The sequence below is a fragment of the Strix uralensis genome, chromosome 1 (assembly GCF_047716275.1).
Source record: "Strix uralensis isolate ZFMK-TIS-50842 chromosome 1, bStrUra1, whole genome shotgun sequence".
NCBI classification, from domain to species: domain Eukaryota; kingdom Metazoa; phylum Chordata; class Aves; order Strigiformes; family Strigidae; genus Strix; species Strix uralensis.
The window spans coordinates 97283105-97300325 of record NC_133972.1 but is presented as its reverse complement, the minus strand read 5'-3'; positions in this window follow the sequence as shown (position 1 = coordinate 97300325).

Here is a 17221-nt window from a genome sequence, read left to right as displayed (position 1 = left end):
AGCCCCCCTGTATCCTGTGGTGACAGCAGGGCCACCCCCCTGCCACCCATGGAGGTCACCAGAGGAGCAGAGACTTGCCTGTGGCCTGTGGAGGATTCCTGGGACTCTGTGGGAAGAAGCAGTCCCCGCTGTTGTAGCTTGGTGCTGGGAGGACTGCAACGGGTGGAGGTGACCCACGCCAGAGCATCTCAAGAAGAATGTATCCATGGGGACAACTCACGGCGGAGAGAGTTTGTGGAGGACTGTCTGCCATGAGAGGGACACCACATGGAGCAGGGGGAAGAATGCAGAAGAGTGTTTCCTCCCCACCTTTGCAGGCAGAAGCTGCAGACTGACTGCACTCCCCATCCCCTGCCCCTGCACCTGGGAGAGGTGGTAGAGATACTGGGAGCAAAAGCTGAGTCAGGGAAGAAGGAAGGGTTGGGGGAAGGTGTTTTTAAGATATGTTAACACTCCTCACTGTTCCATTCTGTCTGTTAAGTGACATTATCATTAGTGTTTTGAATTAAAGTGATGTCCTTTTTTTCTTCACCTAATGAAACTGTCTTTTGCCTGTGACCGTTAATGGGTGAGCTACCCCTCCCTATCCTTATCTCCATTCCTGAGCCTTTTTATTCACTTTTCTCCTTCCCAGCACTGGGGAGGAAGGGGTGAGTGAACCGCTGGGTGGTGCTTAGTTGCCCTCTGGGCTCAAACCAGGACACACAGGGAAATGTTGATGTTTCTTCTGTAAATCTTTGTCCTCTTTTTGAAGTCCTTTTGACAGTGGATGACTCTGTTCAAACTGTGGTTTCTGCCTGCTTTCTGTTTGTGTACTTGCTGTCTGGGCATAGTCTGCCCTCTCTCAGTTCTAGGGGTATAAAATAGCCTCAACGGCCCCCTCCAGTGCTACCTGGGACCTCCACCTACTCACCCTGTCCCAAGGCCCAGGAGCTCTGTTTAAGCTCAGCCCTAGATGCTCAGTCCCTGCCTGAGCTAAATCATTGGAGTGTTGATCTCTAGTTCAGCCTTAGCCCCCACTGATCCAGACCCTGTCCGGCAGACTAACCTCCTGCCTTGACCTGGGACCTGCCTCATCACCATGAACTTGCCTGAGGATCTGGACCCTTGGTTGAGCCCAGCCACTGTCACTGGGCCTGCCCTGCTTGCCTTGCTTAGGTACTGTGGGACTGGGCTCTGGCTGGTGAGACCCTTGCCCTGTCAGCTGTGTTACTGCTCTTGATTCTTGGCTCTCTGTCCTTTAGGGAGCAGCTAGCCATTGCTGCTCCTTGACGTGCCCTTATCTGACTCCTTTTCCAAAAAATAGTTTTTATCTTGCAACTAGGACTATTGTTGCTTCAATGGTGCAAACATTTTTATACCACTAATGAAGTCACTCTATTTGTATTATGTAGGATAATTGCACAGCATTTTCATTCTGTCTGTGCATGAAAATTTCTTTGTGTAGTAGAACCTCTCTACTGACTCTTTTGTAATCTTTTGGCCAGAGTGTTAACATACTCCAGGGACTCTAGGGTTATGTGTATTGACATAACATGAATTAAACAGTGACAAGCACATAATCTAATAGTGATACAGGATTCTCCATGCTGGTTAACATTTTGTAAGCCCCTGTGGCAGGTGTTAGATGCTCCAACTGACACACTCATCAGCTATGCCTGGGCATGGTCTGGATGTGGGAACAATCCTAGTAGGCAGTATGGACAATGCCATGCCACTCTGTCGTCTTCACTCTGGCAGGTTTTCACCCTGTCCCAGCTGACCTTGACACTGCAGTCTCTCTTCCATGTTTATACTTCACCTAGGGCCACATCAAACACAGCCCTAGCACTGTAGTAGAGAAACACCTCTTCTTCTTCCTTCCTGGAATGTCAACTCAAGGGAAGAGCTCCTTAGTTCTCATCGTAGTCAAAGGACAAAAGAGGGCTGTGTGCACCAAGGAGATAGCAACCATTGTCTCTTTTTGTGAAGATCTCCCATAGGAATGAGGGTTTGGAGAAAGATTTGGGTACCAGCTGTTGTATCTCTTGCCACCTAAAGAGAGTTAACATAGAAGCTGGGAGAGATAAGCTACATATGGATGGGCAGCCATGAAAAATTATAAATGTTTAAGATGGGGCACACACAGGAGCAAGATTGTGGCCCATGTTCTGGATCCCCAATTCTTTGATAAACTACAACAGATACTCAGATTGTATGATAATACAGAGCCTTTGGTCACTGGCAACCCAGGCTGGAATCCAGTGGCTCCTTTTTTTAAGGTCTCATTTTTCAGCTAGGCCTCTTCTTGCCCCAATGTGCTGGAAGGGGAAAAAGAGACTGAGGGCTCTGACTACCCAATGACCTCTTACATAGAGTGCGTGTAAGAGAGGGAGTTGCACAATTCGCTTGAATGACAGCGATTGCATTCAAGGCCACAAAACTAGTTTATTCTGCCATGGGCAGATGGAGGGCCCTCATTTCAGCCAGGAAAACTAATTGTGTGTGCCTATCTGCAACCCTGAAAATGTTTCAGCTCAACAAATTGTTCCATCAGTCGGAAAGTACCAGCCTTGAAACTCCCTGGCCAACTAATGGACTAATCAGGAGATGTGTAAGTGGCTCAGCCCAACATCTGGGTATTTAAAAACAAACATTGCCTTGGAAACTTCAAGGAGTGCAATGGATCTGAGTGGTCTTAGTCCACATATTACTCCCTGGTGGATGGGAATGCCTGGTGTGATGACAGTGAATATACAAAAGTGAGTAACATATCAAAGAATATTCTTAAATGGTATCTCAAATTAGAATACCAGTATAACCAAGTTACAGATGTGATTAAATAAAGCCTTAACTCTTTCTTATAGGCTGTGTTGTGAGAGCATTCCTGGCAAAGAATGGGAGCTAAGTGCTCAGTGGAGTTAAGAGCCTCGTCTCTGGGCCACCCCTCTATTCTTTGTCCATGGCAGAATCAAGTCAGATTGGTTTCCATGGTTTCCAGCGGGGGAGAAGGAAGAAAGCAAGGATAGATTTTTGCTAGGATCAGATGTTTGGTATGCAGTATACACAAAGCCAGGCAATATGCCATGGTGAGTGAGGGGAAAAATCTTTCATCACTTCATCTGATAGTCTCCTATAGCAACTGCAGCAGTGAAAGCAATAGCTGCAGAGGCATACAGCTGCATAGCAACTAGTTATGTCATACAAGAGGGTACCATCCCTCCCTCCTAGTTCATGCACAGTGCTATATTAAGCACCCATTTGATTAGATATGTTCATCTCGTAGACAAGATCAAGCTTGGTAGACACAGCACCCAAATGATTCTACTTCCCTGCCCTGGAAGAGGTTCTCTAGAAAGCAACAAATTCTGCTGGATTTGCATGATGCCACTTGGATGAAGCAGTGTGCATGACAATAGGTCCTTGCCCACACCCAATGTTAGCCACAACCCCGCTGCAAGTTCCTGTCTTTTCTGTCTCCCTCAACTCTAGGAATGGGTCCCCTTCCACTTCACCATATGCTGTCCACCTCAGTTCTTGAGCAACTCTATCTTCCAGCGGCTTGTCAGTGATGGCCTGTGGTCACTGAGCACACTCCACAGGCTATGCTGCCCCCCCCCCCATTTTGGGGCATACCTGGCAGATCTTATCCAGGGCTCTTATCCAGGGCTCAGGCAGGTTTCTTGGGAGAAGGAAAGGAATGCTCATAACTCAGGTGCAGGAACAGAGGAGATGTTTGAAATGGAGGAAGATTGTATCCATTTGCTAGGGGCGTGCTTGTGCAATGATGCTGTCTGGCCCTCTAAGGCCATGTTTCCTTTTTCCTTTTCTAGGTAGACAGGACATGCCACTAAACCTAAGGGTCAGGTGTGAACCCTGACATACATCTCTTGTGCATGTCAGGGACCCATTGGACTCTGCTCAGGTTGTTCTGGGCCAGCTAGTATGGGTGGCTGGAGATGGAGGGACTGCCATATTGGGAGCAGGAGGAGGAGACAGGAGTTGTGAACACCAGATGAATGTTTCACCAGAGCTGATCTTTGTCAGGAGACATGTGGGCCCTGCTGTGTTAGCTGCAGTGGTGTTCCTTGTACTTGAAAGACAGCAGTCCATCTGATATGGATGCTGGCCATGCAAACCTACTCTCCAGCTACTAATGCTTTGATTTTTTTTTTTGTGTCAGGCTGTCAGCTGAAGAGATGACAGATGGTCCACACTTCAAACCTCTGTGTTTGCTGCACAGTATCATGAAGCATCTGATCCCAGAAATGAGTCCAAGTTTTATCCTCTTCCCTCCCTTATCAGCAAGATGGAAAAGGATACTTACAATACCTGCCTCTGTTCTCAAGGCAGATGCCTCTAGTGGTGGTGGTGGAGCAGGAGAGCTGTGACTCCTCTTGCATCAAAAGCAGATCACCCAGAAATAGCCCCAAAAGAGGCACCCTTTGATGCTGTAGGCCAGGATTCTGGCCAAGGACAATGGTGACTGAGGAGGATAGGAGGTGTTGTAGACCCTCCATACGCAAAGGCAGGGAATAATTTCACAACCAAATATTTGGTGAGATTAGCAGAGTAGGGTCAACCATGACAAGTTATGCCAGCTCTGTGATTTAGGTCTCTAGCCTGCCTGAAGCCCATTATGGACTTCTTAAATTTACCCTGACGCTGCTTCATAGTCTGTATTCCTCATACTGTCACTCTGTGTCCCTCCAGGCAGCGATGAAGATGCAGCAGAAGCAAACTCTTTCCTTATCCTGTGCTTTTTCTTCACAGGTAACTGCCAGAAGTGGAGGGAGCATGTGAATCACCACAGTATCAGAACACTGCTTTTCAGTTCCCCAGAATGGAGATTTATGCTACCCTGGGGATCAGATCCTTTAAGCATGAAAATAAAAATTGTTAATGCTCTTTCCCCAGCTAGATTGTTAAAATAACCTTCTGTTTTGGACATTCATGGGCTGCAATGATCAGCCTTTCTCTCCTGTCTGGAGCAGCAAGGCTCCTTGGAGGGAAAGCAAAGTACAAGGGGAAAATCAAACATCTGTTGCAGAGTTCTGCAACAAGAGAGGACTGAGAATGATGAAAGAACAAACTGAAGAGGCCAATCATGCATATAAATGAGACAGAAAAATATTGGACATCTGGAGGTAGTGACCTCTGAACACAAGGAGGAAAAAGTGAGCTGAAAGGATCAGCAAAATAACCTAGGACTTAACTGTAGGAGGGTGAAAGTCTGGTGCTAAAGCAGAACAGCAGGTGCAGTGTATATTCTGCCGTGACAAGGTTAATTCATCAAAAAATCTTTGCTAATTGGATTTGGCACAATGATTTTATAATAGAACTGGGCATTGTATCTTGTGGGGCATGACATTCTTAATGCAATAGTAAGAAGTCTTAAAGCTAAATTCTGAACTCTGGTCAAATAAACACAAATAAGCGAGAATAAAAACTGTAGCTTTTATTAACAATATCAACACAATGAAAATCAAAATATAAGCACATCTTATAGCAAGTGTATAAGTGAAAATTAGCTGTCAATTTTAATAATGCAGCCAGAACACTTGTCTGCAAGAAAGATAACTTATCTTAAACTTCTTGAAGATTATATCTACTTAGTGTGTCCAAAGAGTGATAGCATCTTGAGACTGATAAAGAAGTAAAACCATGATTTTACAATATTTGCAAAACACCTGAGGTATTTTCTTGTATTTTGGCTATTTGTACCAGCATTTAGGTGTCTCTCTTCCACAGGAGGAGTAGCCTGAGCCTGTCAGGTCTTTGAAAGCTTCACAGTCTTCTTGTGGATTTGGAAGTCAGGGCAGCCTTAGCTGCCATGGCCATGAGATGATAGAGTTCAGGATCCTGAGAGGAGGGAACAAGACAAATGGCAGGATCACAACCCTGGGCTTCAAGCTCAAAAATAGTTCATCCTGACATGCAGGAATTCAAGCAAAAGTAGCCAGCAGCTTGCATGGAGCTTTTGACTAATACAAGGACATAGTACAAGGAACTCCTGACTAAAATCAGATATAAGAAGGTAGTGTTCAAGAAGTGGAAGCAGGACAGGTTACCCAGGAGAAATACAGAGACATTGTCTGAGGCTGCAAGGGTGGCGTTAGGAAAGACAAAGCCCACCTGGAGTTGAATCTGGCAAGGGACATGAAGGGCAACAAGAAGGGCTTCTACAGATGTATCATCAGCAAACAGATGACTAGAGAAAATAGGGCCCAGTGCTGCATGAGGCAAATCAGGGGACACAGAAAAGAACAAAGTACTCAGTGCATCTTGCCTCAGATTTTATTGGTAAGACCAGTCTTCAGGAACACCAACCCCCCCAAGAGCAGTGGGAAAGTCTAGAGCAAGAAAGTCGTATGAGTTATCAAGTTAGGGAATATTTAAACAAATTGGACAGACGCAAGTCATAGAATCATAGAATGGTTTGGGTTGGAAGGGACCTTTAAAGATCATCTAGTTCCAGCCCCCCTGCCATGGGCAGGGACACCTTCCACTGGATCAGGTTGATCAAAGCCCCGTCCAACCTGGCCTTGAACACTTCCAGGGAGGGGGCATCCACAACTTCTCTGGGAAACCTGTTCCAGTGTCTCACCACCCTCACAGGAAAGAATTTCTTCCTTAGATCTAATCTGAATCTACCCTCTTTCAGTTTAAAACCATTACCCCTCGTCCTGTCACTACACTCCCTGATAAAGAGTCCCTCCCCATCTTTCCTGTAGGCCCCCTTTAAGGACTGGAAGGTTGCTATAATGTCTCCCTGGAGCCTTCTCTTCTCCAGGCTAAACAACCCCAACTCTCTCAGCCTGTCCTCATAAGGAAGGTACTCCAGACCCCTGATCATCACTGTGGCCTCCTCTGTACCCACTCAAGCAGGTCCATGTCCTTCTTATGTTGGGGGCCCCAAGAGCTGGACACAGTACTCCAGGTGGGGTCTCATGAGAGGGAAGTTGTGGGGGAGAATCCCCTCCATCGACCTGTAGCCACACTTCTCTTGATGCAGCCCAGGATACGGTTGGTTTTCCGGGCTGTGAGCACACACTGCTGGCTCATAGTGAGTTTTTCATCCACTAATACCCCCAAGCCCTTCTCTGCAGGGCTGCTCTCAATTCACTCATTGACCAGCCTGTATTTGTGCTTGGGATTGCCTTGACCCATGTGCAGGACCTTGCACTTGCCTTGTGGAACTTCATGAGATTTGCACAGGCCCACCTCTCAAGCCTGTCCAGGTCCCTCTGGATGGTGTGTTGACCACACCATACAGCTTGGTGTCATCAGCAAACTTGCTGAGGGTGCACTCAGTCCCACTGTCCATGTCACCAACAAAGATGTTAAACAGCACTGGTCCCAACATCAGCCCCTGAGGAACACCACTCGTCACTGCTCTCCACTTGCACATTGAGCCATTGACCGCAACTCTTTGAGTGTGACCATCCAGCCAATTCCTTATCTACCGAGTGGTCTGTCCATCAGATCCGTGTCTCTCCAATTTAGAGACAAGGATGTTGTGCAGGACAGTGTCAAAATCCACGTGACCTGATGGGATGCACCCATGGGTGCTGAGGTTGTTGGCTGATGTAATTGTAAATTAAAGGATATGCTTACTTTCCCTTACAGTCAAGACCACCAGAGAATGCTATGATTTATTTACATGAAAAACTAAAGGGAAAAAAAAATCAAGTGCTACAGTTCTCAGTTCAAAAGCATCTGAAACATCAGGTAGAAACTCAGTCTTTGGTAGAAAATCAATGCATTGATTTGCTTGGGTTTTTTGTTAAACAAAGACAATGAGAGCAGAAAAAGAGATAAAGGTAAAACAAAGGGCCAAGCAAGAAATTAGCTGTTTATTCTGGAGCCACATTGAGGAAAGTCTATTTTTCAAATCTAGAAGTAAAAAATTATTAATTTTTTAAGCCATCCCTAATTCTGTGGCTTTGGGTGAAGGTCTCTTTTTTAGCTCTGCTAAAATGCAATGTGCATTGACAGTGTCAAGCTCAAATGACTGTATCCTATCAGCTGAGGTAGTGCTCTGAGCTAATGTTTAGCTCTGAAGACTTTTGACTGAACTTCCTATTCAGTCTAAGGCTGAGTTACCTGGGTAGTCTTGATGTGGGCCCCATTACACTGAACTGCCACAAGCTGCAATGAAATATGTTGCAAATATCATTGGTAAGAGTGAGTAAAATAAGACGGCAAAGTTGCGGAGGCTGTGGAGCCTTTGCTGAAGAACCTAATGAAATTAATAACTGTTACTCTCTTGGGAGCCATATTCATGGGCATCTATTTTTTTTTTTTTTTAATGACCCTATTAAAAGGTTGGGATGTATACAGGAGGCCAGAAGCACTGAAAGAGAAGAAAAAAGGAGCAGTCTTTTCAGTAGGTATATATGAAATTCAATTTAATTGAAAATACTGTAATTTCTCCTTCAGTCTGGTGATGGCTTGATCAAAATAACAAAATGCAATTGATATGGCATAGGGTGATGGCATTTTAATTTCCACATAGCTGATCAGACAGACACTCATTTGTTGGTTCTGTTCCTCCTTTCTTTAGCCATTCATGACAATTTGCAGATCCGGTCATCAATCTTTAAAAAACTTTTAGCAGACCACAGAAAATTGCCCACATTTCAATTTTCATCACTTTTGTATTAAGAAATACTTTTTGTTACTGCAAAGAAAAAAACCAAAACAAAACAAAACAAAAAAACAACCCTAACACTCAAATTACTTTCCCATGAGCAGCAATTGCTCAAGGCCACTGTCTTATGCTGAGGAATAATATGTTTACAGCTTACAGTAACTAATAAGTACATATATGATATCTGAAACATGTAGTGTTACCGTTGATCTATTACTGTCTAATAGAAGACTTTGACTCTGTGGTTCTCTTCTAGGAAGGCATGAAAATAGAATTTTTAAAGAACATAAATATTTGAGAACATAACATTTTCTCTGAGAATATAAATTATTTTTTTAAAAAAAATATATATACATGCATCCTATCAACATCAGTAAAGAAGGTCAGAGGCAGAGGGAAGAAGAGGTGAAGAAATCACTGCAATTGCTGGCACTTGTGACAGATGAGATATACCAGAAACGAAAAAGAGAGCAAATAAGAACGTAAGATGAAAGAATCGAATATAGAAAAAGTTGAAATTATTAATAGGGCCTTCATATAATGATACATATTTGGTGATAGAAAAGGCAGCACAAAGTAAATGTAAGACATTTAAAACCATCAAGGTGAAAGGGCTGATGTCTCTTGTGAGTGGCATATTGAGAAAATTTGTCCTTTATAGGGGGGATTCTCAGGAGATTATCATGTCAGTGTCAATGCTTCTGTACAGCTAGAATTGTTTCTTCCTCTATAAAAATCCATCTTTCAACAATCAATACGTTCTAGAACTCATAAATTATATTAAAATGTTCTACTTTGTAAAGAAATAGGAAATAAGGATCTATAAAAATGCACTGAAAATTGTATATTAGTTATTCTTAAAACTTAGCTTGCTTTGTGCATTTGGGAAAAAATGTAGTGGTGACAGGCTTTAACTTCCAGTGTCATAAAGCTAAGTCAATAGGAGTTCCATTTGAGCCAGGCCTCATTAATGTAATAACATCTCTGCAGGTTTATTTAAGCTATCCATAATGTGTGCAGCCCTATGGATTTCAGCCAGGCTATATTGACGGTGTTGTTTTTAAAGAAATAAATAGTGCTGATGCTAAGAATATAGAATGGATTTTGCAGTTCTGATCTAATTACTGATATACTTAATTTACAATGGTGTTTTGCAGAATCAGGGGCTTAATCTTAATACTGCAGGCTCTGTAAGGGCAAGAGGGGTAAAAGCCAGTTGACAATTACTTTTGTCAATAAAAAAAAGTTTTGTTTTTCTATTGAGACTGTTGACATATAATAGAAACACATTTCTTTACTGAATTTTACTTCACCTGTCTCTTTGATTTGCCTATACTTAATGTTCTGATAGTTCAAAAGATAGATACAATGCATCTTTAGATCTCTTCAGCATAACCAAAATGCAGTCAGAATCATACATATGCCATTACAGAAAAGTCTAGAAAATAATTATTTAACACAAGACAGCCTCTAAGTGACTGAAGCAAGATTGAGATTTTAATATAGAAATCCATCTGGAATGGATGAGAAGCTAGATGTTTTAATCTTTTGTTTTAAGGTAGTTTTTTGCAAATGCCTAGAACTTTCACAAAAAATTATAGCAGCTATGTCAAGGGAATAATAGAAGTGCATGAGAGTCTTCAATAAGTAACTACAGAAAGATTTTTACTACAAAATCAATATACTTTTATATGTATTTTATATGTACATTAATTCATTTGAATAGTGAGCTAATTATTAATATTGATAATAATACTGATTAGCAATACTTCATCTATCAATTAATATATAAATGCATATATTAATTCTGCTATACCATTGTTTAGAGTTGATACATAGGAAACAGCTAAACTAAACAGCAATGTCAAGTGTCAAGAGCTTCACTCTTAGGAGAACTGTTATTAACCAACATCTTGCTCCCCTAAATTTCTGGAGTTTGTTTGCTATGCAGGCTATAGTTGAGCTTCTTTATTTTGGTGAGTGTCAATAAAAAATAATCTCAGAATCTTCTTCAGCATGTAAGTGCTTGAGATTTAACCCTCAAATGCATGTGAATCAAGCTTCCTGTAGTATATAGTCACAGGTAGTTACAGCCACAGGCCTAATAGCAGACTGTGCAGGACTAAATTGCCTCTCATCTGCTGAGGCACTGGTCCTCCCTGTGTCTAAAGGTTATGCCTTGTCTTTGCTAGGATGAGCTGTGATGTCTTAGGTCTTGGGTGTTTCAGCGCTATAGACTTTTCTGTTCTGAATCTTCAGGGCCTTGCTAACTGAAATCAACACAAATCTATCTATTGACTTAAATGACTGTTAGATGTTAGAATTCCTTAACCCTAACAATGACTGAGTCCCATCTTACATCAGGGTGGTTGGTGTTTTACATATCCTGGTTGTTTTTTTAAATATCCTGCAAATACATTTTGTAAACCTAATCTTGAAAGATGCATCATCTCCAGACAGTGTTTTGATCCCATCAAATGCAAAATTTTGTTTGCTTTTATATTCAGGACTTTCACTTTAGTGAATCAAAGCAAAAGTTGTAATAAGCTTTTATTACAAATAAGGAAACACAAGAATTGCAAGTGCAGAATTACAAAGCCTCTAACTTAAAATGAGATAATTATCAAAGGAGCCAAATTTCTGAATTGCAAGGCTTTTAATATTAGCTTTTCAGTGAGCCAAAAGGTCCAGTAAATTGTCTGTAAAACAGACCAAGAACCACATTACTCGTCTGATGTATATGCTACTATGCAGGCAATCTTAATAAAACCCAGTCTACCACAAGGTCTATCTCATGAGAGAGACAGAGGTGAGGGCAGAAGCCTTTGGGATCTGTGCAGTTTCTGTCCCCCACCAGGATGGCTGCCACACCAGACTTCAGCTGATAACACACTCCCTCTGCTTTAGGATTCCTGCCCCGATGACCTTTGACTATGTCTGTAAGGACATATGGTGAAGATGAACTTGCACAGGAGTAATGGAAGCAGAATAGTTTGATACATGAGGGAAGAAAAGACTTTTGGATTTGCACACACTGGTCAACCGGTCAAATCTTGAGAGGTTTTCAATTATTATAATAGATTTGATTTTATTATAAACAAGACATTCAGTATCTTTTTTTAGCCAAATGCAATGCAGTCACTAAGTCACATATATGTTTGAGTAAAGACTGGTCACACCCTGCACTGGGCACAGGTGCCCCGGTGCTGGCGTGGGGGCTGCAGGGGAGGAGATGCCAGGGCCCCAGTGCCAGGCGGCTCAGACAGACCCACTGCAGGGCACGACTGAGTCCCTCAGCAATGCTGGCGGTACCTCTGGGAAAACCTACTTAAGCAAGAGTAAAAACATTGTGCAGCAGCTCTGAGAGAGAGGAGTAAGGGGTGGAGGGAAGTGTGAAAACCAGCCCTGCAGACACACAGGAGAGAGGAGGAGGAGGGGAGGAGGTGTTTCAGGTGCCCCGGCAGAGATGCCCCTGTGGCCCTGGGAGAGATCCCAGTGGGACAGGTGTTTCCCTGCAGCCCCTGGAGAATCACAGAATCACAGAATCATCTAGGTTGGAAAAGACCTTGAAGATCATCTAGTCCAACCATTGACCTAACACTGACAGTTCTCAACTACACCATATCCCTCAGCACTATGTCCACTCTACTCTTAAACACCTCCAGGGATGGGGACTCCACCACCTCCCTGGGCAGCCCATTCCAACACCTAACAACCCGTTCTGTAAAGAAATGCTTCCTAATATCTAGTCTAAACCTTCCCTGGTGCAACTTGAGGCCATTACCTCTTGTCCTATCACTTTTTACTTGGTTAAAGAGGCTCATCCCCAGCTCTCTGCAACCTCCTTTCAGGTAGCTGTAGAGGGCAATGAGGTCTCCCCTCAGCCTCCTCTTCTCCAGACTAAACAACCCCAGTTCCCTCAGCCGCTCCTCGTAGGACATGTGCTCCAGACCCTCCACCAGCTTCGTTGCCCTTCTCTGGACACGCTCGAGTCATTCAATGTCCTTTTTGTAGTGAGGGGCCACAATGGAGCAGATCACAGTGCGGCCCGTGGAGGACCCCACACCACAACAGGTGGACAAGCCCTGAAGGAACTGCGGGCTGTGAACGGCCCACACAGGAACAGGCTTACCCTGAATGACTGCAGCCCGTGGGAGGGACCCACACTGGAGCGGAGGGCAGTGTGAGGAAGAAGAATCAGCAGAGAGGAACTGCTACAGACTGACAATGTTCTCCAACTCCTTGCAGCACTTAGGAGGAGAGGAGTCAGGATTCAAGGAGTGAAGTTGAACCTGGGCAGCAGGCAAAGGAAAGGGGTTGTTTTAATGTTTGTCTTTTTGTTTTCCACTACTAAATCAGTAATTAAATATTTATTTTAATTGGCCAGAAATTGAGCTAATTTTCCCAAATCAAGTCTGGTTTGCCCGCAAAGGTAGTTGGTAAGCAATCTCCCTGTCTTCATCTCCACCCACGAGCTTTCTCGTTCCTGTTCTTCCCATTTTCTCCCCTACCCCACTGCAGGGGGAGTGAGTGGCTGGGTGAGAGTTTGGCTGTTAGCCAAGGCTAACCCCCACATGCTACTTTATGTGAACCTTCAAGAAAAAAAGTCATTCCTTCAAGAAAAAAAAAAATCAAGGAAGTAATTGAAATTATAAGGAATATTACCAAGTAATAGAGCAGCCAAAAATTATCACTAATTTTTAAACTTGTAAAATGGCAATAAATCTGAAAGGGATTTCCCACAGCTTTAAATTCATCTGACAGGATCCTCTCTGTCTCAGAGGAATTTATGCTAATGCTGGTTTGTGGTTGGATTAAACAGGAACTAGCTTTAAGAGAAAAGTCAATTTCATGAAATTCAATCACAGATTTTCTTCACAGCTGTGAGCAAAAATATCCTGAATTAATATAAATGAAGAAACCTTTTGTAATATTCTTAAAAAACAAAAAGAGAAAATAATTCAAAGAGTAACTCTACATGCAGCTCTTAATAATGTTTTTCACCAAACTTAAAAATACTTCTTTTGTGCCATGTCAAAAATTTTATATTTTTTCTTAGAAATAATAAGGGGAGGTTGCCTGCATGTAAAACCTCGTGGAAATCAAGGAATGTTTTGCACAGCCACAAAGTGAGTAACAATTCAAAGCCCATGTCATTGTTTCAGCCTTACAGATAACTCAATGCTTTGAAGAAGGTATTATTTCTTTTCTTTTTTATTCAGATACATGATAACCTGGGGCTAGGGTCTGTGTTTAAAAGCATTTCTTGTTCAAACATGTGAAAAATTAGGCTTTACAAGGCATGTAAGAGTAACAAATTCTACCTCATTTTTTTTCTGATGTTGTCTCAAGAACAAGAAGGCATATGTAACTGTGTAGAATTTTTTCCTTTCTTCAGCAATAATTCCAGTGCTACAAATGCAGTCCAGCTCCCCTGACTAGGAAGCACAGAAATCCAGCAGGCTTTGCTGGGAGATGAACTGTGTTCTAACTGTCTAACATTCCTATTTAATAAGGTGGTCTCTGCTGTGTGTTGTAAATATAAAGTAGCTTATTGACTATAATTGTGAATTATTGACTCTATTGCTCTTGGGTGTTGAGGCACAGGGAAAGGCTGTATGATTTTGTTGAAGGTAAGAGAAAATAAAAAGGTATTTCTTTGCAGTTTTATTACAGCTTTTTAGGTTCATAGTAGTCCCAGGGAACTCATGCTAAGCAAAGGAGAAATTCCTGAGTATCCTTCCAATTGAAACATTATGTTCCTTCCAGCTATAATACTGAAAATGTTCTGTCTACATCACAAAGGGAGATGAAAGGATATTTTAATAAAAGGATGACCCTCTCAGTAAAAATGTCTATTTTCCCCATGTGCAGCACATAACACCTGCTGTATCCCTATAAAACAAATGATTGATTCTGAATCACTTCATATGGGAGAGTTACCTTGGGAACAAAATCGTGTACCAGCTGTGTCACAGCCATCACTCAACAATTAGCTGAACTGGTCCTCAAGCAGAAACAATGTCACTTTATCTCACAGATCAGAGATTTTAGGTCAAAAGAACACAGCTCTGTATTTAATTTTGCAGTTCTAAGTCAGTCCACAAAAAGCTGCAAAGGGACTTATGGGAAAAACAAAGAGGAAATCTCATTCTGTGGCATATATATTTAATAAACTGAAACTGACAAAAATTAAATATTGTACTTGTTCACTGAAAAGTATATTTTACTTTCAGTACTGATGAAACAGACCTTCCCATAAAATGTTACCCAGCTACTAGATGAATTGTGTAATAAAGTACAGTCTTATTCTTAAAACATAATAAGAGAAAAGCAAGAGACTTGCTTAGTTCTTGAGTAATCTATATTTTGAAAAATAAATTTTAATTAATTAAAATGGCAATTAAATTATTTGAGGATTTTTTATTAGTGAAACTAGTATTGCTAAGACAGCTCAAGTGGTGACTTTGCAACATGACATTTGTAGTATTGACCTCAGACTTTCAAAAGCACTGTGGTTTTACTAATTTATTCATAAAAAGAGCCTAAACAGTGAGACCCCAGTTCACTATTAAGGACTTCAGTTTTCCTGAGGGCTTACAGGTCTACAGTAAGTCTGAGATTACACTTTCCCTTATGAACTTTGATGCCCTGGCATGACTACACAATAGGGGTGCAGGGGGTGCAGTTGCAATGACTTTTTTCCAACCCTACCCATTACTTCTTATTCTTTCACACAACAGAACAGCAGTGAGAGGAGCAAACACTTGAAATTTTCAAGATTAAAAAAAAAAAAAAGCAGCATCATGACAGCCCTAATGGTAATATCACCCATCCGATTATGAGTAACGAACTGCAGCAAGTTCAGTCTGGAGCCCTGGCCTGAGCTTATTCTTTGAAATAGTTTTCTACACTTTTCATAAATTCATAGGAAGAGTTATGATAGAAGGGACCTCTGAAGTTCTTGTACAGTCTCCTGATCAAAGCAGACCTCAATTGGTAGCTCTCGTTCTTTACCACTTTTGTAACATATCCTCCCCACGACTACGTTTATTTGCAAATAATAAAATGGATTAATAAAAGTGACCCAGCACAAGATGGAGATGGGTACAAAACACAAGAGTGTGAGTAAGAAAATAGTTAGCAGGCAAGTTTTAATCATTCAACAACCTTGATGATAGAAGAATGGAGTGTATGGAATCCTCCTAGCCAACTGGTCTTCTAGCAATCTTCCAACAGATGCATGACAGCTACCCATGGGGAGCAGGACTTCTTTCCTCTCTAGTTTCAGCTTTCCATTATTTTGTATGAAATTGTAGATTATCTCAAATGAGGACACTAGTCACCTGAGGCATTTTATACTATTCTAGATTTCTGTAGGGGTAGAAAACATCAAAAGAGACTTTTCCAGGTGGAAAAGAAACAATCACTTGTTGTTCCTTTGAAATTAGGGTATTATGAAAAAGGTGATAATTTTTTTAATAGTGAGCTGCAGAGCAGAATTGCAGTGATCTTTATCGGATGTAATTGTTAATACTATCCTCTTTCTAAATATCTCTGGATTTGTATGTTTGGGTGCTTAAGAAACATTCACACGTAAGATGGTATCCACAGTCTGTTGATTGATAGAAAATATGGCTAAATATTGCATATTATTTATAGTGAAGGAAGCAAATAATCTATTACTAAAGAGATAATTTGCTACTAAAAAGCTACAACAAAGCTAAGGACTAGGCAAGGCTATGAGGTGTGGGTTAGAAAAGGATTGTGACTCACAGTAGCAAATGTTAGAGTGAAGTATTCCTCTTTAATTAAAGCTTTTTCTGGTTTTCCTGCAAAGGAAAACACTTCAATTAAGATAAAGGCACAATTGTGTGTTATTCTAACCTGAAAAAGCTAATATTGCTTTAAAAATCCTGGGCATTTTGAAATATCTGACAGAGATGAAAGAAGTAATATGTAGAGGTAAATTTTTATCTTTGATGACCTGTCATGAAATGTATTGAGTACCAGATGCTGTGAATTTAATTTCAAAGTTGGTTTTGAAAGCATGTTCCAATTATATCCTTATTGAAAGGCTAGATTTTTGGTAGATTGACAAGTTTCCTTTTTATTTTTACCTTCTAATGAGTAAAACAATCTGTTACAGTATATTGATCCAGCTTATTTATTTCTGGATATTTAAAATATGGTCTGTTGTCCTTCTCTTCAGATACTTTTACCACCTGCAATACAGCAATAAATATGCTTGTATTTGCAAAAACAGGGGGGAAAGGTTGCTTTTAAGGAATTATTGTTTTTTCTGTGAAAGGAAACTATCTCAAATAAAAGCTATGGGTTTGTTTTAGTTAGAGGGAGGATTACTGTGTTCGAATATGTATTGGCCAGACACTTTACCTAGGCACATTAAGGGTCATGAGCACCCTCAGGAAACACAATAGACCATACAGCCTACTTAAATATCGTGGATTATGACTAGTATTTAGATCTTTTGGCCTGGTTCTGGGCAGCTCATGAGGACCTGCTTCAGAATATTGCTGTTGAAGAGTCATCCTGTGACAGTGATCATAACATATGCAGAGTGTGGGA